Source organism: Sapajus apella, unplaced genomic scaffold, assembly GCF_009761245.1.
Source record: "Sapajus apella isolate SASKATOON/1434 unplaced genomic scaffold, GSC_monkey_1.0 scaffold50, whole genome shotgun sequence".
In the NCBI taxonomy this organism is placed as follows: domain Eukaryota; kingdom Metazoa; phylum Chordata; class Mammalia; order Primates; family Cebidae; genus Sapajus; species Sapajus apella.
The window spans coordinates 11531999-11555115 of NW_022436990.1; the positions used below are offsets into that span (position 1 = coordinate 11531999).

Consider the following 23117-nt stretch of genomic DNA (forward strand, 5'->3'; position numbering starts at 1 on the left):
ATTTATCATTTTTTTTCCTCTGTAGTTGCTTGTGTTTTAAGTGTTATATCTAAGAACCCAGCAGCATGTTTAATAGCTCTCTTCTTGCTCTAAGAAGTATCCCCACGGACAGTAAAACCTCCTAATAAATCTCTAATTCCAGCTCAAAAAAGCAAGGATAGGCAATCAGAGGCCCCTGGCCAGGTGGATGAGTAAATCCTGACTTATTTTATCCTTACTTAACCATGGCCAGTGCCATCATTTGGTTTCTCCCTAAAGGAAATCTGCCAGCAATTTTAGTTGCCATTTTGTATACTTACTCAGCAAGTTTACATTGAGCACTTACTATGTGTCAAGTACCTTTCCAAAGGAGGAAATTGCATCAGGAAATTACAAAGAGAACACTTTAAAAAATGTTTTGCCCTTTTTCTTTTTGTAAAAAAAAGCAGTATAACAATTACAAAAATTGAAAAGATAAAAGAGCTACTAATCTCATGGTTCAAATACAATTATTTCATTTTCATTTATTCTCTTATAATTGTTCATAACCATATACATATTTTAATATAGTTCAGTTAGCATAAAGGAATTTAATATTTTGCTTTTTAAAAACAATATTTTATTATATATTTAAAAAATGTCTTTCTTGATTTTGGCTTCAGATAATATAAGGGAAAGGAAGCAAACAACAGGAGAAAATGTGTAAGTCAATAAAATATTATTAAGATAAGCAAGTATGGTTTATAAGTAGATTTGTGCTCTGGTCTGTGAATGCTTGTAGGCTGGCAAATCGAATTCAAGAGTATATAATTCTATTCCATATTATTAACATTTTTCTTTTTCTTCCTGATCTATGACTCTGGCTCCACTGATTACCTTAACCATATTACGTGGTTAATTTAATTTCTAGCTATTGTTCATCCTGGCCAGTTAAATACTTGCATCTAGATAAGGTTTTCTCCTTTAAGTTTGTAGCTAAACAAGAAGTTTGATAGATGAACTAATTTTTTTTAGAGACAGGGTTTCACTGTGTTGGCCAGTCTGGTCTCGATCTCCTGACCTCATGATCCACCTGCCTCAGCCTCCTAAAGTGTTGGGATTACAAGCGTGAGCCACCGTGCCTGGCCTATATGAACTAATTTTTATTAGAATTTGCTTAAGAATAATATGTCCCAAAGAAGATAATAATAGATCTACAATACATAAACATAACTGATGATAATTTCTATAAGTATTTTTATAATATATATAGTTATATATAAAATAATTCAGCAAGAATACTATTTATCAACTATGTAGCACCATTTTGCTGGGTAAGTTCAATTTCTTGAATTAGACAAATAATCTTAAATTATTACTCTTATTACAAATTATTTGGGTCTTAATGTTATCTTGTGTGATTACTAGTCTGACATTTACTTTTTAAGTGGATGATCATCCATCATTAGTTTTCATATCAAATATATCTCCAACTGGTGAATAGCATTTCTGTGGGGGCAGGGGGTGGTGCTTATATGCTACTCCTAAAGAATGAAGCATCCCTGAATGAAAGCACTAACTAACTTTCTTAAGTTACCTGTTAGCATATAAACAGTTGACTTTACTAAAGAGCTTGCGGCAGAAGTTGAGGGTTTGTGTAATATTTAATTTAACATGGCCCTCCTCCTTAGTTCTAGCTCTGGCTTGACCTATCCCATTCTCTGGGTTTTGGCTCAGTTTTAGAACTGAGCTGGAAGGTCATTAACTTTTGCTTCTTCACCTTGATAGATTAACTTTGTGATTAATTTGGCTTATGATAGTGTTTCCTGTGGTTCCCATCAGGGACTTCCTGGCAGGGGAACATGGACAAACAGACCAAGGACTTTCTTTTAATTCCTTTTAGCCTCACTTTTATTGATTCCCCACAAACACCTCCTTCCCACTTCTTAAAGTCTGCTATGGATCCCATTATCCAGGGCCTGCTGTCCCTGGCCACTGCAGGTGTGTTGCTCCCTGACCCGCCCCCTCTCCATTGAAACCTTCCTGTCCTGCTGCTCACTCCTTCAGGGTCACATCCTTCCTGCCTTCCAAGGTGAAAACTATATTAAAACAATAGCCAGAGGAGATATACAGGGTTTTCTCTCCCACCCCAGGTTACAGCATCTTAACACTGACTTCCTGAAGTCTCTTTCCCTTTTTTATGAAAACCAGAAGAATGATTTTCATAAAATCAGAGGATAAATATGACAAACAACAACAAAAAGATAAAATCAGAGGATAACCCCTAAAGACCCTGTAATACAACATGCTTATTTTCCATGGGAGGAAAACACAGCCCAAAGAGGTTAAGTGGCTTTCTTATAAAATATTACAGCAAGTTTGGAACAAAACCATAAAGTTTATGCACATGTAAAGCACTGTATTTCTTCATCTGATCAGAGAATGAGGATTTGGGAGGGACCTTTGGAGTCCTTACTAGGCACGAACACAATTGCAGTCATTTCTACTGTCAAATGTTATCAAATACATAGTTGCAGATCTACCTTTAAGTATTCCTGCTTAGAAATGCCAGTCCTGAGTTTAACAGCTTCCTTCCAGGTTAAATGGACTGCTCTTATCTGCCATCATAGGTGAAGATCTTGCTACTGTTTTTAAGCACTTCTTGAACTGAATATTTATAGTGGTAGTTTGCTACTGGGAGAAATCCTACCCATTGCCAAAAGTTCTCATTAGAAATTTAGTGCTAACAGCTGTCACAGATTACAGCAAGCTCAGCAGTATATTGACAAATAATGCTTGATAGACCACAAAGTGGAAAGATGTATCACAAAGGGCCACAGATCTTTTGTTAGAGTAGGGTATCACTGTCATCTCAGGCTTCAGATCACATTGAAATCAACAGAGTGGAAGATGTGCCCAACCCATGAGTTTTGTGACATGAGCTTGCCAACCCTAGCCTCCTCAGTGGTTCCATCAACACTGAGCAACTTGGCATGACTGGAGTAGATCACTAATAACAAACTTCCAGCGCTGCATTTTCCAAATGTCCTGATCCCAGGACATTAGTTCTAAAAGTTATTAATATGCATTCTTTTTGTTTGTTTGTTTGTTTGAGACAGTCTCGCTCTGTCACCCAGTCTGAAGTGCAGCGCTGCATCTGGGCTCACTGCAACCTCTGCCTCCCTGATTCAAGCAGTTCTCCTGCCTCAGTCTCCTGAGTAGCTGGGACTTACAGATGCATGCTAACACGCCTGGCTAATTTTTGTATTTTTAGTGGAGATGGGGTTTCACCATGTTGGCCAGGATGGTCTCAAACTCCTGACCTCAGGTGATCTACCCACCTCAGCCTCCCAAAGTGCTGGGATTACAGGCATGAGCCTGTGTACCTGGCCAATATCCATTCCTTTTTTTTTTTTTTTAACGATATTATATTCCAAATAAGTTTGTGAAACGTTGCATCAAATGTAGCCCACTAATATACATACTGACTCTCTAAGAAATGGCTATATTAATATATAGTACTTTTCAAACTTATTTAAGAATGTCTTTTCAAAGGAACTGCTATTAACCTCTTCAGGGATACAATCAAGAGGAGGGCCCTAGAGTTCCATGGGTAAGCTAGAATTCCATTGTTGGAGCAATATTGTTCTACCGTCACTGAATTTTACAATTTCAGAAATAGAAGTAATCTTAAAGGTAATCTATCATTTTCAGTTTCCCAAATGTATGCTATTTGGAACCTAAAATCATCGAATTGGTTATATTTGAACAATAAATTGCAGCAGGATATCACATAGCAAGTTAAATGGGTAACCACTGTATTGCTTCATTGTTTTTACATATACCGTTAAAATACCAACTGTTATACTTCTAAGAATGTTTAATTTATTGGTGAGAAAATTTTTCTGTTATACAAAGCCTAGAAATGCTTTATAGTGATTAGTATAAAATAAGTAGGAAGTATATCGAATTCTCCATTCCTTCTTCAAGTACCTGATGAGCACCTTCTGTATGTTCATCAGATATTTGTGATGCATTCACAAGCTGGAGTAAGTTGGGAGTGGGGAGTTAAGTGCCTAATAATTCTAGCTATCATTTGACAGTGGAAAACATGCTAGTTATATATATATCTCAAATCCTCAGAACACCTCAGGGAAGGAGATGGTATTCTCATGCTATGAGTGAGGAAATTGAGCTTCAGAATATGAAGTGATTTTCCCTAGGTCATGCTTACTAAGTGGTGTTAATTAGAATTTGAATGCAAGTCACCAATTCCAAAGCTATGTTCTTTTTGTTACCTATAGTACAGCTTCTTTTTTGCGACTCAAAATTTCAATTTAAAATTAAACAAAGTATAATCAAAGTATAATAGTAGTTGAACAGTGGGACACATTTCCATTAGGTTAAGATGATAACATTGGTGTTTGTGCTGCCCTTGTTTTTCCTCATTTTTTTCTCTTTCATTATGTCTGTTGTCAGTGTCAGGCAGAAAAATTTGGATTCTGTTTCTCTAGTTCTGACCCCTCTTAAAGCTGCAGTCCCTCATTTCCCCTTGGATGCCTTACTGTCACCTCAAATGTGACATGTTTAAAATTAAACTCATTATTTTCCCCTCCAAATTCTACCTTCTAATTTCATTCTTTTAGTTACTTAGCTTAAAGTCTGGAGCCATCTTTGAATCTTTTGTAAAACTAGTGGTTGGACTCAATGATACATAATATCCCTTCTAACTCTGAAATTCTAATGTTGTTATTCTTGTACCACATACTCAGGCAAAATGAATTTCTTTCTCTGCTTTGAGCCCGCTAAAACTATTTTCCAAGAGTTTTTCCATATCTAATGGCATATATCCTACTCATCCATCCTTATGTGTCCTTCAAAGCCCACTTTCAATGTCATCTCTTTCTTTAAACTCTTCATGAGCCTCCCAACTGTACTTCACAGTAATTGTTCTCTCTTTCAGAATCCTGTAATAGCTTTTTTCCTTTTTTAGGGTACTTTACAATACCCTATATACATGCATACAATATATATCTTGCATACTATTCTTTACCTATACATACACATACTGTATATATACATACTATATATATACATATATAAGATATACACATACTATATATATATGTGATATACACACACTATATATATATATATATGATACATGTTTTGGGTACTATAATATATATAACAAACATATATGATATATAACATATAGTGTGTGTATATATAAGATTTTATAAAAATTAATATATAATAAATATAATATAGAACTAAGCTATATATTAGATGTATGTATGTGTATATAGGGTGCTGTAGAAAATATATAATATATAACTAATGTATATAGTGTGTGTGTATCTAATCTATATAAAGTGAGGTAAGGGGGATGCTTGGCATGGGATGATTGGGTCTGAGCAGGATGGGTAGGGTTTATAAGCTAGGCAGGATCACAGGGTGTGGTAGTGATGGCAAGGAAAGAAACATGAGAGTGGGGCTTGAGATGGCTAATTTGGGGCTTTCAGAACCTTAGTGGGGTAAGGGTGGTATCCTCCAAAGGAAGAGAGGGCAGCTATGGGTGATTGCTCACATACAGCAGGGTTATTCAAATAAGTAAATATGTCAAGGATAATGGGAGCCAGGCTTCTCTCTGTAGGAGAAAGTAGTTATAAATGTGGAAGAGCAGAAACTAGAATGAACTGTATAACGCTGGATTGGAGGTTTTACTATGAACACATGATTTTTCAATATATATTGTTAGACAAATATAGCTGTAAATATGTGTGTAGGGATACATATAAAGATGTGCTACGTATGTGTATGAATGTATAAAAATATTCCCCAACTGTATCCCCTGAGACAGCCTCGGCTACAGATACCTTAATAGCAGTGAGCATACCTAGTGCTAAATACCATTTTCCACTATAAGGAATCAGGGCTCCTGCATAAATGGTTACATCTAAGGCTGGAGCAGGATGAGCCTGAAACATCTAATTGTGCTAGTAACTAGGGGAGTGCTGAAAGAATGATGGGGATGTATCAAAAGGGCACAGAATAGTATCCTGCTAATGTTGAATCTGGACAATGTGTATTTGATATTTAAAGCTCTTTTAATTATTCTCTATTTTAAAAATATTTTACAATAAAATGTTTACAGAATTTAAAGCCAGTACAGTGGCTCACACCTGTAATCCCAGCACTTTGGGAGGCCGAGGCAGGTGGATAGCTTGGGCCCAGGAGTTCAAGACCAGCCTGGGGAGCATGGCAAAACCTTGTCTCTACAAAAAAAAGATACAAAAAAAATTAGGCACAGTAGTGCACCAATTGTCCCTGCTACTCGAGAGGCTGAGGTGGGAGAATCACCTGAGCCCAGGAAGTCGAGGCCACAGTGAGCCATGATCAGACGACTACACTCCAGCCTGGGTGACAGAGTGAGACCTTGTCTTCATATATATATATGTATATGTGCTGCCGAAGCAAGCACGAGACTATATATATACACTTAATTGCACTTTAGGTTCTGGGGTACATGGGAAGAACATGCAGGATTGTTGCATAGGTACATACATGGCAGTGTGGTTTGCTGCCTCCATCCCCATCACCTATATCTGGCATTTCTCCCCATGTTATCCCTCCCCAACTCCCTACTCCCTGCTGTCCCTCCCCTAGTCCCCCCAACAGACCCCAGTGTGAAAAATATGGAATGCTCCACAAATTTGCATGTCATCCTTGCACAGGTGCCATGCTAATCTTTTCTGTATCATTCCAATTTTAGTATATGTGCTGCCGAAGCAAGCACAAGACCTTGTCTTCTTGTCTCAAACACACACACACAAAACACAGAAGCTAGAATGAATACAATACCATGTCTTCTTGTCTCAAAAAAAAAAAAAAAATTACACACACATCACAGAAGCTAGAATGAATGGGACCCCTACCCACCAAACTTGGGATAATTCAGCATCAAAAATAAATAATGATAGAGACAGAATATTGGCTGGGTGCAGTGGTGTGCATACCTGTAGTCCAAGCTACTTAATTGGGAGGCTGAGGCAGAAGGATTGCATGAGCCCAGAAGGTCAAGGCTGTAGTGTGCACCATGATTGCACTATCAACATGTGAATAGCCACTTAGTCCAGCCTGGGCAACGAAGGAGGCCCTGTATTAAGAAAAACAAAAAAAGAGAGAAAAGAGACAGAAATAGATTATAACTCATTTAACAAAATAGAAACCTGTGGATCCATACTAATATAAATGTTAATTGAAGATTTGATGAGAACCAGATATTTACAAATATCTTGAAAGGAGAGTTTCAGAGTCTCCCTCACAAAATGCTTATTAATTTACAAAGGGGAAAAAGAAGTAATTACACTGGAGAAGCCTAACAGACACTACCTTATTAAACATCGGTAATGAGAGAATTTAAAATTGTGCCACCTGATAGGGTGCAACAAGAAGAAAGCAGCAACATTTCTGGAGTCCTGTCATACCTAGCTGAATGTGATCATGAGTAAATATCAGACAGACCCAAAGTGAAGGCCATTCTACAAAAATAACTGGCCAGGAATCTTTTAAAATGTCAATAATATGAAAGTCAAGGCAAGACTAAGAGTTTACGTTCCAGTTTGAAGAGTGGGAAAGATATATGGTAAGTAAATACAATGCTTGATTCTGAACAGAATCTTTTATCATAAAGAATATTATTGGGACAATTGGCAAAACGCTGAGTTACATAAATATTTTGATTTTGGTGGTTATAATGTGATTATGTAGAAGGTGCTTAGGGACAATGTGACACGGGGTCAGCAATTTAAATCTCAATTCAGGGAAAAAAAGGTCTTTATATTATACTTGCAACCTTTTTGTAAGCTGGAGATTGATTCAAAATAAAACTTGAAAAATGACATTCAAGACGCCGAGTGTAGTGGGAAAACGCACATGACCCGAGCTAAGAAGCTGTTAGTCTCAGTTCTGCCACTGACTTAGTATGTGACCTTGAGCAAGTCACTTTACCTCAGTCCTCAGAGTCAAGGCTCTCTAGGTTCCCTTCCACGTCTAACACTACACCACCTACACCCACAGCACTGGCCCCGCCTGAATTTCTCCAGGCCCTTTAGATGTCCCGGAGCTGCACCCAAGGACTCTGGCTTGCGATAAAAACAGACAAAAATAGACCAGAATCGCCGGACTGAAAAACCTAATCCTAATCCTAATTTGGGCCGCTGTCTCCATCGTTCTTTCGATGGTGAAGCAGTTACGCCTGCCAGAGTGGGCGCTCGATGGCTCGGCGGCCAGCTGGCGGGGCCTTGGACCAGCGGCGTGGCGCAGGGCGTGCTCCCAATCGCTAGCTCCTGCCGTGCTAGCTGCTGCGAGCTTTCCGGCCACGCCCCGCGCGCGCCCCTCCCACCTCAATGCCTCGCTGTGGCCGCCGCGGGCAAATGCAGACTCTGCTGGGGTTAGCAGAGCAGCTGGTGAAGTGGCGGAATCCCGACAGGCGCTGAGCTGAGGAGGACCCCTCCCTCCACCAAAGGCAGGCAGTCGGGTCTCCGCGGAGCGGGGTGCAGCTCCGGGCGCGAGGGGGCGGTATCCGGACTGCCTGTTGGCTGGGAGGAAGGACGCACCGGGGCCAGCAATGTGAGTTGAGCGCTCCAGGATCCCGAGGGTGGTCGCGGTAGCGATGTAATCTCGAAAGAAGCCGGTGGGGGAACTGGTCGAGCGGCTAGGTGTCCTGGCCCCAAGGGCCGGAGCCCGCCGAGGAGGCGCTGACTGGGGCGCGGGGTTAGCCGATGGGCAGTGCGGTCCGTCCTTCTTCCTCCTGGGCTCCGGGAGAGTCTGGCTTCACCTGAGCACAACAAGTAGGCATGGACTCCAGCCAGCGGGAGCCGGGGACGCCCGGCGTGGGTGGAAGGTCAGGAGGTCGGAGCCCGCCTAGCCCGCGCGCCGCTCCCGGGACCCGCCCTGCGGCGTCCGCTGCGCCGCCAGTAGTCAGCGAGGAACGGGGCCCCGGCCTGGCCTTTGGGCGAGCTTCCTCTGAGGCCCATTTGTTTTCTGCGGGAACCCTCAAGGAGTTCCCTCTCCAAGAAGGGAGCAGTGGAGTATTTGCCTTCTAAGTGGAGAACTATTTTAGTTCTCGCCAGGAAAGAAAGCTTTTGCTGGGATAGCATTTGCTTAGCGTGGGGCAACATTTTCTTTCACCCTACTCTCGGCCAATACGGCGTTATTTCAAGTGATTATAAAGTCTTTAGAAACTTTATGAAGTGTTTTATAGCGCTTTGTTTATCACAGTAGTGGATATTTGCGGCAAGTTAGGATAGTTTTTTTGACTGTCAAGTCAGATAATAGTAAAATAGCTTGAACCCCTATGTTAAAGGTCATAATTATCCATTGTTTTTATGCGCATTCATTTACTGAATACGTATTCAGCACCTTTTTTGTGCTAGACACCCTTAAGGAATTTACAGCCTGAAAGAGGTGTTAAAAGTTTAAGGAGAAATAAAGGGGCCCACAAGTACAGTTAAAAACTTCCAGCGAAAATACTCAGTGAAATTACTTAAATTGTAGGGAAAGCAGAAGTGTAGTCAAGCATTAGGTGGATGGGATGAGGAGAATTTTGTTTCATTTTCCAAACATTTTAGAAAGTATGTCTTTGAGAACGGGATTTTAGATAAAAGCATGGACTCGGAGATTTGTGTTACATTTTAATACCATTGACTTTTTTTTCACTTAACTGGTAAACAGGCAGAATTTATAATATAAGAATAGTGACAGTTGGAGAATACTGGAGTATGAATTTGTTATGCCTTGGAATGCAGTTGTTTTACCTATATAAACTATAGAATAGGAAAAGACCCCTGAAAGTCAGGAAACATGAATTCCTGCTTAAGTTCCCTCCACTATTTATGGAGGTTAGATTCGGTCACTTTTTCTCTTTCTTTTTTTTTTTTTTAATCGTTGTATCTGGCTTTAGTCACAGAAAATACATGACTCCAAGGTACCTTTTTAATTCTTAAATTATTAATTACAATTAACTACATTAAACTAATGAATATGTTCTCTACAGAAAAAATTACTTTTTTTACTTGTTTGTGACTAATGCACTTACCTTTCTTCCTGCTTTATTTCAAAAAAGTTGAGGCAGTTTAGAATAATCTTTCTTAACTATGAGTAACATAAGGGTTAAATTCTGGATTTTTTTAAATTCTAAAATTATTTTATTCTAAATCCTGGTTAGGCAGTTTAACGACATCTGTATTTTTTTTAAGAAAGCTGTATTCAGTCTTATATGGTTCATTAATTATCTCATAGTGTAATTGAAGAGTTTGAGCAATCCTTTAATGAGACCACAGTCCTTATATAAATAATACTTCTGCTTTTTCAGGAGACATTGAGAAACTGTTATTAAATCTCATTTGAGAAATCAATTAACTGGGGCCAAAAACATTAGTAAAGACTTGCCTGTGTCACTTAATTAAATCCCTTGTCTAGTTTTAGTGTTAAATTTTTGAATTAGAATAGTGCTTAGCAATCTGCAGCCTATGTGTCAAATTTACACTGGTGGCGGCTTCATAAAAGTTTTATTGAACACAACAATGCTCCTTCATTTATGGCTGTTCAGGTATTGTGTTTGAGTAGTTGTGATAGAGGCTTCCAAAGCCTGAAGTATTTGTTTTCTGGTCCTTTATAGAAGAAAATTAGTGGACCCCTGAACTAGAACTCTAAATGCTTAAACACTAAATCTTTTGTAGGAGGAAATAGATTAAATTCAGTTTTAATTCTTTTATTTTTATTTTTTTTTTAGACAGAGTCTCGCTCTGCCACCGAGGCTATAGTGCAGTGGCATGATCTTGGCTCACTTGCAGTCTCCACCTCCAGGTTCATGCGATTCTCCTGCCTCAGCCTCCCGAGTAGCTGGGAATACAGGCACACGCCATCACACTCGACTAATTTTTGTATTTTTAGTTAAGACAGAGCTTCACCATGTTGGCCAGGCTGGTCTCAAACTCCTGACCTCAGGTGATCCCCCTGCCCTGGCCTCCAAAAGTCGCCTGGCCTCAGTTTTAATTCCTAATCTTGTTTTCTCATTATAATGTCACGTAATTGTGGGATTCCTAAATGTTTCTAGATCTGCAGTGTGTAATGAGAGAGGAGGGGAATGGTTTTTCTGCTCCCTTACTTAGTATAAAGTTTTGTAATTTCAGCAACTCTAGCCTTTTGTAATCCTGTTACAAAGAGGAAGAGTTTTTATATGTTTCTCTAGCAACTCTCTAATTTTCAGTTTTCATTTAGATCTGGTATGGGAAATTTTTTTCGTTTAGTAAACTTCTCTCTTTTTACTATGTCATTCATGGGCTTTATCATAACCAGCAGTGAGGTACCTTTACTCAAAACAGGTTTTTTTTTTTTTTTTTTTTTTTTTTGGAGACAGGGTCACTGGTGTGGAGTCAAACAGTCCTTCCACCTCAGCCTCTGAGTAGCTGGGACCACAGGCACATGCCACCATTCCCAGTTTTTTTTGTATTTTTTGTAGAGATGCGGTTTTGCTGTGTTAACCAGGCTGGTCTTGAACTCGTGGGCTCAGGGAATCTCCTCACCTCAGTCTCCCAAAGTGCTGGGATTACAGGTGTGATCCCATTTGGCCTCAAAACCATTTTTTAAACCGGAATCTAGTGATAAATCTAGTGGTTCCTAGTTGGTCATAAGCTCAGACAGAATATTATTGGAAGTGTAACTGAACAAGAAATCAAACATGTTTACATTGAGAACCAAATGGAAAATTAGAACTTTTTAAACAGATACCTAACAGATTGAAATTGGAGTATATATCCTGACTCATGCTTGGGCTTTTTAAAATTTTTTTATTTTTTAAGTAGTAGCAACACTGGCTCGGTGCAGTGCCTCAGGCCTATAATCCCGGCACTTTGGAAGGCCAAGGCAGGTGCATCACAAGGTCAAGAGATTGAGACCATCCTGGCCAACATGGTGAAACCCCGTCTCTACTAAATATACAAAAATTAGCCGGGTGTGGTGGTGCACACCTGTAATCCCAGCTACTCAGGACGGTGAGACAGGAGGATCGCTTGAACCCAGGAGGCGGAAGGTGCAGTGAGCTTAGATTGTACCGCTACACTCCAGCCTGGGCGACAGAGCGAGAATCTGTCTCAAAAAAAAAAAAAAAAAAAAATTAGCTGGGCTGGGCACACACCTGTATTCCAAGATACTCTGGAGGCTGAGACAGGAGAGTTGCTTGAACTGGGAGGCAGTTTGCAGTGAGCCAAGATCGGGCCACTGCACTCCTACCTGGCGATGGAGGAGACTCCGTCTCAAAAGAAAAAAAAAAATAGTAACAACAAAAAGATACTTATTTCTAGAAAAGAAGCATAATATAGCCATATTAAAGCACTATATTAGTTATCTGCCTAAGAAATTGGAGCTGGTTGTGTGACAAAAATGAAGGAAAACTTGGAGAAGGTGATAATTTTAAATATTTAAAGCTGTACATATACTTTTGCTAATCTTAAAACCATCAGCCAGTTGTGGTGGCTCATGCCTGTAATCTTAGCATTTTGGGAGGGCAAGGCAGCCAGATCACTTAAGGTGTCAGGGGTTCGAGACCAGCCTGGCCAACATGGTGAAACACAGTACCTACTAAAAAATACAAAAATTAGCCAGGTGTGGTGGTGTACACCTGGAGTCCCAGCTTTTTGGGAGACTGATGTCGAAGAATCACTTGAACCCATGAGTTGGAAGTTGCAGTGAGCTGAGATCCTGCCACTGCACTCCAGCCTGGGTGACAGAGTGAGACCCTATCTCAAAAAAAAAAAAAAAAAAAAAAAAAAGATAAAATAGTATGGTGCTAATTTTACTAAATTGTTTTATGTATGTATTTTTTTCAGTAACTTAGTTGTCCTTTATTGCCCAAGTAATGCTTCTCAATGGGTAAATATGCAATAGCATTTATATACTTTTCTGTTGCATTTGGCGGTTTCTACATGTTGAATATATGCATATTTGTATGCGTGTAAACAAAATAATACCTTACTCAAAAGAAATATTAATATCTTTTTTATGTAAATAAAATTACCAGAAAACTGAAGTTACCCATTGAATCACCAACACTCTTAAAAAAATATTTTGGGAGGAAACCAGAAAAAGCAAAGCAGATATACATGTACCAGATCCCTTAGTCCTAATTCTAGAGACTAAAAGGCTCTGAAAAGTTTTTTCTTAACTCATTTGGTACCAAAACATGGCCTGAACTGATGCAAAGGTATTTACAGTTATTGTTTATCCCATCTTATGTGAATATGAATCTTCCTATCTTTTGCTGCAGAAATATCAGTTAGTTTGATTTACAGAGTGCTGTCCCAGACACATGTGGGATTTGATGTAGTAGATGATATGTCTACCTTATTCCATGGGTAGGACATGAAAGTGGCAGTCAGAAGGCAGAATAATATTGAATTATTCCAGGGATCTGTACTTGCAAAGTTAAGAGCCTAGCTGGACATCTGGCAGGGAGTACGAAGCAGTACCTGCCAAGGAAAGCCCTCAGGTAAGGTTCCAAGAGGTTAGAAATTTAGCTAAATTTTAGGTTAGGTAGCTAAATTTTAAGAGGTAGGTTGTGAATTAAAAGTAGGAACCATGAGGAAGAGCCAGGATGTTAGACCGTAGTGTGGATTAAGGGTGAGTCTGTGAATTCTAACTGGGATGTAAGCGACATGAACAATTAGAGAAGAAGGAAAAGGAGGATTCTGAAGCAGGTAGTCTAATGGCTAAACTTGGGAATCCTAGGTAGCAGATTGCACATGCAGCAAATCTAAGGATTGACTTATTTTGAAAATGGAGCAAGAATTTCTGGCCTCTCCTATAAATCATGATGTGCCGAAGGAATAATGGCATCTTACACACTTTGCTTCTGTATTAAGTAGCCCAATATTGCTCTGCTTTAAAAAATATCTGTATTAAATATTTGTCTCTTCCGTCTGTTAGCTTCCTGCTCTCAGTGGGTTTGCTCTTTTAATGTGTTTCTCTGTTCTACTCTATCTAGAATCCAGATAACTGGATTCTTAGTCATGTCTAAGAACTAAGAATGAATAGGCTTTGATGGATTTATGTCAGTAAAATCCGTGAGTTCTGAAACTTGCTCTGTAGACTGTTTTTTTACTTCCTGTTACTGGAATTGCAGTTAGAGACCAAGTAGTGCAATTGCTAGCTAGTGACTTTCAGAAGGGTGTGGTGGGAGATAGAATAAAAGTGAAACTTCTTAACTTAAAATCTGCCTCTGGCATTTCTAAAGGTCCAGAATGAAATCTCCCTTCCATGTAGAGATTGGAGGGTTGGCGTGTGGAATGAAACATAATAAAAATAGTCAAGAGAAGCCAAAGTGTAAACTAATACTTTTAGTACTTATTTATTTACTGTCTAGATGGAAAGGGCTCTCTGAAAGCTGATGTCTCTGGAAGACATAACACTGATGAAAATCCTCAAATTACTGGAGACATAAAAGTGAAGTGATGAGAAAGAACAATAAAGTTAGAAGGATTGAATGTTTCAACGACTATGGCAATAGCTGTGTTAGTAATACCAGTGATAACTGTAGAGACTGTATGAAGTAGTTGAAGGAACGTGGACATTAGACAGACATGGACATTACTGTCTTCTTCCACTTAAATAGCATTTCAGCCTTGGACAAATTTCTTAGCTCATTATATGTAAAATGAGAATAATAACATCTTAAGTTTCAGTATTATGAGGATTAAATGAGCGAATTAAAAGGTTTTAGTAAGTAGATCTTCCAGAAATACTCATTTTTCTATTACTGACGTATTAAAGTTGGTTCCTACTCCTCAGTCTTATCCCCCTTTACTCCCCAGAACACTTCCTTTTACACTTCAAGGGTGTTCTGTTTCGTAACCTGGAAGGAGAATTGCTAGAAGTAGTTATAGTCCAATTGGGGCTCCCACTGGTAGTCTCGCCATCCTGGAATCCAGCTTCTGCCATTCTTCTCATTCCTCACAGTAACGTGCAGTATTTTGGAAAAACAAAAAGAAGGCAGAGTAAATTCAGCCCCCTCCACCTATAACCCTTTTTCACCCGAACTTATAAATTTCTTGTCCTGGTGTTAAATTCTTTGTCTTGGTAACTCCTGTTTTTTTTCCTGTTCCACCCTGACTTCTCTATCCTAATAGGATGTTCTCCCCATCGGATCTTAGAGGGGTGTGTATTTGCTGTTCATATTGCCTCGTATTATGCAGTGGTAAGAGGCAGCATTCTTCCTGTTCCTACCAAGTTTGCAGACAACATTCTTGGCATCTTGGTACACTGAATGTATTTTCATTATATATTAAAATTAGGTATTAGTGCTGTGCCTGGGGCTTGTCGTAAGTTAGGTTTTATGGTATGAGTTAGAAAACATGTATTCATTTGACTGTGGGAATTCATCTTTGGAATTTCAGAAATCAAAATTTAAAATATATAGTGTAACAAGTGATTTTTAGTTTGTAAACAATGTGTATGTGAGAGTTACTTAACAGTATAGAATAACACAAATTTTTAAGTGAATTGATAAATCCTAATTATACAAAGTTAAAACTTTGTATATTTGTCTCACTGTCACCAGGCCGGAGTGCACTGCTGCAGCCTCTACCTCCCGGGTTTAAGCGATTCCTCTGCCTCAGCCTCCCGATTAGCTGGGACTATAGGCACATGCCACCACACTCAGCTAATTTTTTTGTATTTTAGTAGAGACAAGGTTTCACCATGTTAGCCAGGATGGTCTTGGTCTCTTGACCTCTTGATCCGCCTGCCTCAGCCTTCCAAAGTGCTGGGATTATAGGAGTGTGAGCTAACACACCCGGTCATCTTCTCTCTTCTCTTTCCCCTCTCCTCTCCTCCCCTCCCCACTTTCTTTTGTTTTGAGATGGAGTTTCACTCTTGTTGCCTAGGCTGGAGTGCAATGGCGTGATCTCCGCTTACCACGACCTCTGCCTCTGAGGTTCAAGTGATTCTCCTGCCTCAGCCTCCCAAGTAGCTGGTATTACAGGCATGCGCCACCACACCCAGCTATTGTGTATTTTTAGTAGAGACTGGGTTTCTCCATGTTGGTCAGGCTGGCCTCAAACTCCCAACCTCAGGTGATTCACCCACCTCAGCCTTCCAAAGTGCTGGGATTACAGGTGTGAGCCACCTCGCCCAGCATCGTCTTCTTTCTTTATTTACATCTTTATGAGAAAATTCTGTTTATATAGCTAATTTGCTCCAAAATATTAATCAGAAATGGCCTCTTTTAAGTAGAAATATGACATTGATAGTTATTGATAGTAGAGGTATGACATTATATATCCTTCTATTAATAATAAACATTTCAGGCCAGGCACAGTGACTTATGCCTGTAATCCCAGCACTTTGGGAGGCCAAGGCGGGTGGATCACTTCGAGACCAGCCTGGCCATCATGGTGAAACCCCATCTGTACTAAAAATACAAAAATCAGCCAGGCGTGGTAGCACACACATGTAATCCCAGTTACTTGGGAGGCTGAGGCACGAGAATAGCTTGAACCTGGGAGGCAGAGCTTGCAGTGAGCTGAGATCATACCACTGCGCTTCAGCATGGACAACAGAACAAGACTGTCTTTAAAAAAAAAAAAAAAGAAAGAAAGAAAAATCATTTTATCGTATGAACGAAAAAGAAATTTTTAAATTTTTTGACCTATCCTAGTCTTTAATGATTAGTATTTCAAAGATTGTGCTCTATAGTACACCAATTCTATGAGATTTTTGGCTGGGATAAAAAGAAAAAGGTAGGGAGCAGGGGAGAGGCCTATAATTAAAAATGTTTAGAAACATCAAATGCTTTGTCTGCACATCCTCTTGGCAGTACGTAGTGCACATTACCATGTTACATGTATGGAGAAACTGGTGAAGAAAACTGATAATGTGGCATTTCCCAAGACTGTTTGAAGTTGGATTTCCCCCTCTTCCCACAGAATACATGTTGTCATTCTTTGGCAGTATTCCACAAAGTACTCTTGGTAAACACTGCTTTAACTAAAGGTTTCTCTTAACATGTAAAACTTCTGCACTCGTAGTTTTCTTTACTTTTTTCCCCCCATTAAGCATTTTGCACTCCTATGCATTTGTAGTTTTCATGACAGGCTAGTATTCTTTTGAATATGTCAAACTTTAACCGTTTCTCTAGTGTTGGGCTTGTAAATTCTTTCGAATTTTCACTGGAATTACAGTGCTGTAATTCGTACTTTTATACTTACATTTTCCTTTCTCTTTTTTTTTTTTTTTTTTTTGAGATGAAGTCTAGCTCTGTCACCAGGCTGGAGTGCAGTGACGCAATCTTGGCTCACTGCAACCTCTGCCTGCTGGGTTCAAGCGATTCTCCTGCCTCAGCTTCCCTAGGAGCTGGGATTACAGGTGTGCGCCACCATGCCTAGCTGATTTTTGTGTTTTTAATAGAAACGGGGTTTCACCATGTTGGCCAGGATGGTCTTGAACTCCTGACCTCATGATCCGCCCACCTTGGCCTCCCAAAGTGCAGGGATTACAGGCGTGAGCCACCATGCCAGGCCATATTTTCCTTTTTCTTATAAATTTTCAAAAGCTGGATGTTTTTGTCAAATGGCTTTGATACTTTTACAACCTCTGATAAATAAAATTTTTCCCAAAAGAGTTGAACCATTTGTACTGCCACTATTCATATTAAACTATCAGCTTTTCTAAAATTTCAGCATTGGCTATAAAAGTTTTTACATTTTTTTATATTTAGATTTAATATACAGTTTTGAACCATTTGGCTAAATTATTTCTTATTGAGCTTAAATCATTATATTGTTAACATTTCAAATTTTTAGCTGATAGCCAATTCACTTGTAGAGTTGTTATAGAGAATTTGAAAGACTCCAACGTTAAGTTCATGCACAATAATACAATAGGTTTGAATTTCATTGTCAAAGATTTTTCTGTTTTCTCAGGGAAGTGATTTTTTTTTTTAGCCAAATTTTAAAATACTTTAATGTAGAAAGAAGGAAGCAAGATATTTTAGATTCAAAGATGGAATTGTTACAGACAAGATTATTTATTACCAAGTTATAACTGTGTTGAAGAACTCCAACATTACAAATGACTTGCTTCTTATCCATTCACCCTAAAATTAGTAAAGTATACAAGTTAAGTGTCAGCAAACCAACTTTAGGATCCTGCCTAGAGGTATGTAAAGTACTGTAACAAAAGGACTTCATTTTCTTTATACCACGGCAGCCTTCTTTAAGCAACATCTCAAGTATGGCCTAATGCACTGTGTAATTTGTGAGTTCCTATTTTTGTAATGTATAATTTTGCAAAGCCTAAGTTACAAATGAAAATACGAGGTCAGGGTAGAATAGTCTAGCTTCCTTCCAGATTAAAGCTAATTACTGTATTTGGGGGAAAGGTTTGGATTTTAGGATATATCTATGTTTCTTGAAGTATGGGAGTTCTTGAGAGTTGGGTTTTTTGTTTACTTTATGCTTTTTGTTCAGAACTGAGGAACTAAGACTATAGGGTGAGTTGAAGCTGTTATGGTATCTTTTAGAAAAGTAAAAGTTGGCCGGGCGTGGTGGCTCAAGCCTGTAATCCCAGCACTTTGGGAGGCCGAGACGGGTGGATCACGAGGTCAAGAGATCGAGACCATCCTGGTCAACATGGTGAAACCCCGTCTCTACTAAAAATACAAAAAATTAGCTGGGCATGGTGGTGCGTGCCTGTAATCCCAGCTACTCAGGAGGCTGAGGCAGGAGAATTGCCTGAACCCAGGAGGCGGAGGTTGCGGTGAGCCAAGACTGCGCCATTGCACTCCAGCCTGGGTAACATGAGTGAAACTCCGTCTCACAAAAAAAAAAAATAAGTAAAATAAAAATAAAAATAGAAAAGTAAAAGTCAAAAGTAATTGAAATTTAAGTATGAGACATGTCTCAATACTTCAGGCACTTCATACGTTCTGGAATTAGTTTCATTTACTGTTTAGTGACTTCGTCGTTTTGTGAATTATTTTCATGCTCCAGAAGGAAAACACTAACAAACCAATCCAATAAACCTATCTTATCTTGTGTCCAATGTCCTCTTTGATTATTTGTGATTTTTCCCTTTTCCCTCCTTGAAATGATATAATCATTTTAAGAAACTAAAATGGCCGGGAAGATTATGAATACTTTTTTCTTCCAATAAATTTCAACATATGTTTCCATCTCTACCAAAATAGATCTGTAAACTCTAGAGAGAGAAAATTATATTAACACTTTCTATCAGGACCGGAATAATCAGCAGCCTGTATGTTTGTTTGTTGACATTGTTGGAGGTGCTTACACTACCTTCCCTAAATAAAATTGAAGTTAACTCATTTTCAGATGAATTAAAACCAACCCTTGTTGATAATACAGTTAGTTTTGTTTGTTTTGAGACAGAGTCTTGCCAAGGGTGGAGTGCAGTGGTAGCCTGTGATCTTGGCCCACTCGACCTCCGCCTCCCTGTCTCAAGGAATCTTCCAACCTCAGCCTCATGAATAGCTGGGACTGCAGGTATGCATCACCACACCCGACTAACTTTTGTATATTTTGTGGACACAGGGTTTTGCCATATTGCCCAGGTTGGTCTTGAACTCCTGGGTTCAAGTGATCTGCCAGCATTGGCTTCCCAAAGTGCTGGGATTACAGGCATGCACCACCATGCCTGACCTGATAATACGGTTGTTAACTGCTCTTAGAGATGATTTTGGAGTAAGTTACTTTAAAAAAGAAAACTCTGACCCTGGAATATTGGTGACCTGCTGGTTCTTTTTTCTATCAGTAGTCAATAATATACATAGTTGTTACTCCAGGCTAATAAAGCCACTAGGCTTAATACAGAGCCATTTGAAAGAAAAGAGTACTATGCCAAGTACAAACATTAGTATAGACATATACTGTGTCTGATATTTGAAGACTGGTACTTAAGTTGAATTGCATAAATTATCAATTTATGCAATTCAGAAAATTGTCAGAAAAAGCCAGCCTTTTCTGACCTATAAAAATGGCAGTTTCATATAGTTTAACTTACTCATACCTTAGTGGTTCTTAAAATTTTCCATTAAACTAGTTATTATCAGCAGAAGGGAGTGATTTTTGTTAAAAGAATGTCTAGAAATGCATTGTCATTCTCAGGATTTCTTTGAAGTCTCACATTTTATCTTGAAGTGTTTTATTAATTTTGCCTTCTGTTATGCATTAAATCTGTGTTTTAATATAAAATAATGTTAAAAATTAATGCCTAGGGAAAACTTTAAGTAAAATTTGACCATCTAGTCTAAATTTGACCTCTAACATAGTAATATGCATCATAATCTGTTGGCACACTGCTGGAATTATCCCAGTTTGAAAAGCATAATTTGGATGTTACCTTGGTACCTTAGATCTAGTTCATAGTGCCTACTTTTCTCAATATAAAAATCTCTTGGATGAAAGTAGTGACTGAGTAACTAGGAGTATCTATCATATACAAAATACAGACAGTTTTGAAAGAAGCAAATAGTGCCCAGAGAAATATCTAGTCTAAAAGCATTTAAGTACCTTTATAACTTAGTTCAGTTTTTGGCTTTAGCGTAAGCACATATAATGTTTGGCTGTAAAGTAATGGAATTAACATTCTTGTGTACCTTTTAAAAATATATTAATAGGGCCAGGCGTGGTGGCTCACACCTGTAATTCCAGCACTTTGGGAGGCCAAGATGGGTGGATCATGAGGTCAGGAGTTTGAGACCAGCTTGACCAATATTTTGAAACCCAATCTCTACTGAAAATCCAAAATTAGCTGAGCTTGGTGGCACATGCCTGTAATCCCAGCTACTCGAGAGGCTGAGACAGGAGAATTGCTTGAACCCAGAAGGTGGAGGTTGCAGTGAGCCGAGATCGCACCATTGCACTCCAGCCTAGAGAATAAGAGTGAAACTCCATCTCAAAAAACAAAAACAAAAAATATATATGGAGAGAGAATAAGTGATGATAACAGTACATATTAATATTTCTCCTTGAAACAGTTTGCTTAGGTCTAGAAGTTGCTAGGTGCTAACAGCATTTTGACTAATACTTCATACTATATTGCATTCATGGAGAGGCATAATATATATTAACTTAATTAAATACCCTGAGAAATCTTGTAGGTAAAAATCCCTAACTTTGTCTTAATGCAAGATTCCCAAATTTATTACACCAAGGAACCTGATTACACTGTTTAAGTTCCATATATCAACAAATTAGATACAACATGTTTCTATCTCTACCAAAATAAATCTGTAAACTCTAGCGAGAGAGTTTTTAAAAAATGGCTGGCTTTGGATTTTTTTGTTTTTTGATCATGGCTCACTGTAGCCTCAACCTTCTGGGCTCAAGTGATCTTCCTACCTCAGCCTGAGTAGCTGAAACTGCAGGTGTGCCCCACCATGCCCAGCTAATTTTTTTTATTTTTTATAGAGATAGGGTCTCACTATGTTACCCAGGCTGGTGTTGAACTCATGGGCTCAAGCACCCCTCCCACTTTGTCCTCCTGAAGTGCTAGGATTATAAGTATGAGCCATTATGCCCAGCCCCACTTCTCTTTTTTTGGGAGACAGAGGTTCACTCTTGTGACCCAGGCTGGAGTGCATTGGGGTGATCTCGGCTCACTGCAACCTCTGCCTCCCGGGTTCCACGCCCCAGCCTCCTGAGTAGCTGGGAATACAGGCACATGCCACCAAGCCTGGCTAATTTTTTGTATTTTTAGTAGAGATGGGTTTCACCATGTTGGCCAGGCTGTTCTTGAACTCCTGACCTCAGGTGACCCACCCACCTCAGCCTCCCAAAGTGCTGGGATTGTGGGCGTGAGCCACCATGCCTGGCCTAACTTCTCACATTTTTAAGGGGCTTGATTGGATGAAAGGGTGGCAGCATAGTATGTTGTGGTTAAAACACATATATCTAAAGTCAGATTGTTTAACTGCACACCCAGGTTCTATGTGACCTTAGTAAAGTTACTTAGCTTCTCTGTGCTTCAATGTTCTCATCTGTAAAATAGGGCGAATAAAAAATAGCTGCTTCATGGACGTTTGGCAGATTATTCAAGAAAATAATGTAAAACACTTAGAGTACTGCTTAAACTATAATAAGTAGTCAGTAAAGGCTGCTTCTGTTAAATATACCTGGCATTACATTTGGAGCAGCAGTTTTATGAAATCCTTTTTTCAAGTAGCAACTAACTATATTTTGAAAAATATATTTAAATATATTGACATATATGTTCACTTGCAGGAAACAAATCACCTTATAATGTCAACAGAAACATAAGGGAAACTAAGAGAAAAATTAGAAAAATAAGCATTCCTCAGGTCTATGTAGGATTCTGGTTATATTAAAACATATAGCAGATAACATTGAATTTCTATCCATCTTCCTGAGGTGAGACTTCACGTAAGAGTGGGAACGTCTGTTTGCAAAGTGTCCTTGCTTATCACATTGGTGGTGCGTACGTGGAGCTCTCAGGTACATTTTAGACTGTGAGTTTAGATGTGAGACTACCAGTATGAATTGTCTACTTCCTTTAGGAGTAATTTTACATAAGGAATTTATTGAGGGCATTAGAGATGACTTTTTGCCCGGCTTATGATCTCAAGCTTTTTACTGAATTATTTATTATCACATTGTGTTACCTATTTTGCTTCTCGATAGATCATTTTACACCACAATATTGCTGCTGCCTGAGGGGGAAAAAATGTCTCTTCAACAGACCAAATGACTTCTAGAAAGGGTAATTTGATTCTGAAGCCAGGTTTTTGACTTGCCCTGGTTTTAATAAGAAATTTTTGGGCCAGGCGCGGTGGCTCACGCCTGTAATCCCACCACTTTGGGAGGCCGAGGCGGGTGGATCACGAGGTCAAGAGATCGAGACCATCTTGGTCAACATGGTGAAACCCCGTCTCTACTAAAAATACAAAAAATCAGCTGGGCATGGTGGCGCATGCCTGTAATCCCAGCTACTCAGGAGGCTGAGGCAGGAGAATTGCCTGAACCCAGGAGGCAGAGGTTGCGGTGAGCCGAGATCGCGCCATTGCACTCCAGCCTGGGTAACGAGCGAAACTCCGTCTCAAAAAAAAAAAAAAAAAAAAAAAA

General features: G+C 39.1%; 1 protein-coding gene and 1 non-coding gene across 2 annotated transcripts in view; one reads left to right on the forward strand and one right to left on the reverse strand.

Moving 5' to 3' along the window:
- Positions 1 to 6650: 6650 nt before the first annotated feature.
- Positions 6651 to 6757, reverse strand: LOC116526397. The gene has a single exon (XR_004258135.1). It is a non-coding gene; the product is annotated as a U6 spliceosomal RNA (small nuclear RNA).
- Positions 6758 to 8404: 1647 nt separating this feature from the next.
- HEATR5A (HEAT repeat containing 5A) overlaps positions 8405 to 23117 on the forward strand; it is a 126464-nt gene continuing 111751 nt past the window's right edge. Inside the window, exon 1 of the mRNA XM_032242668.1 lies at positions 8405 to 8488. The gene's annotated coding sequence lies outside the window, so the exon portion shown is untranslated. The remainder of the gene's footprint in view (positions 8489 to 23117) is intronic.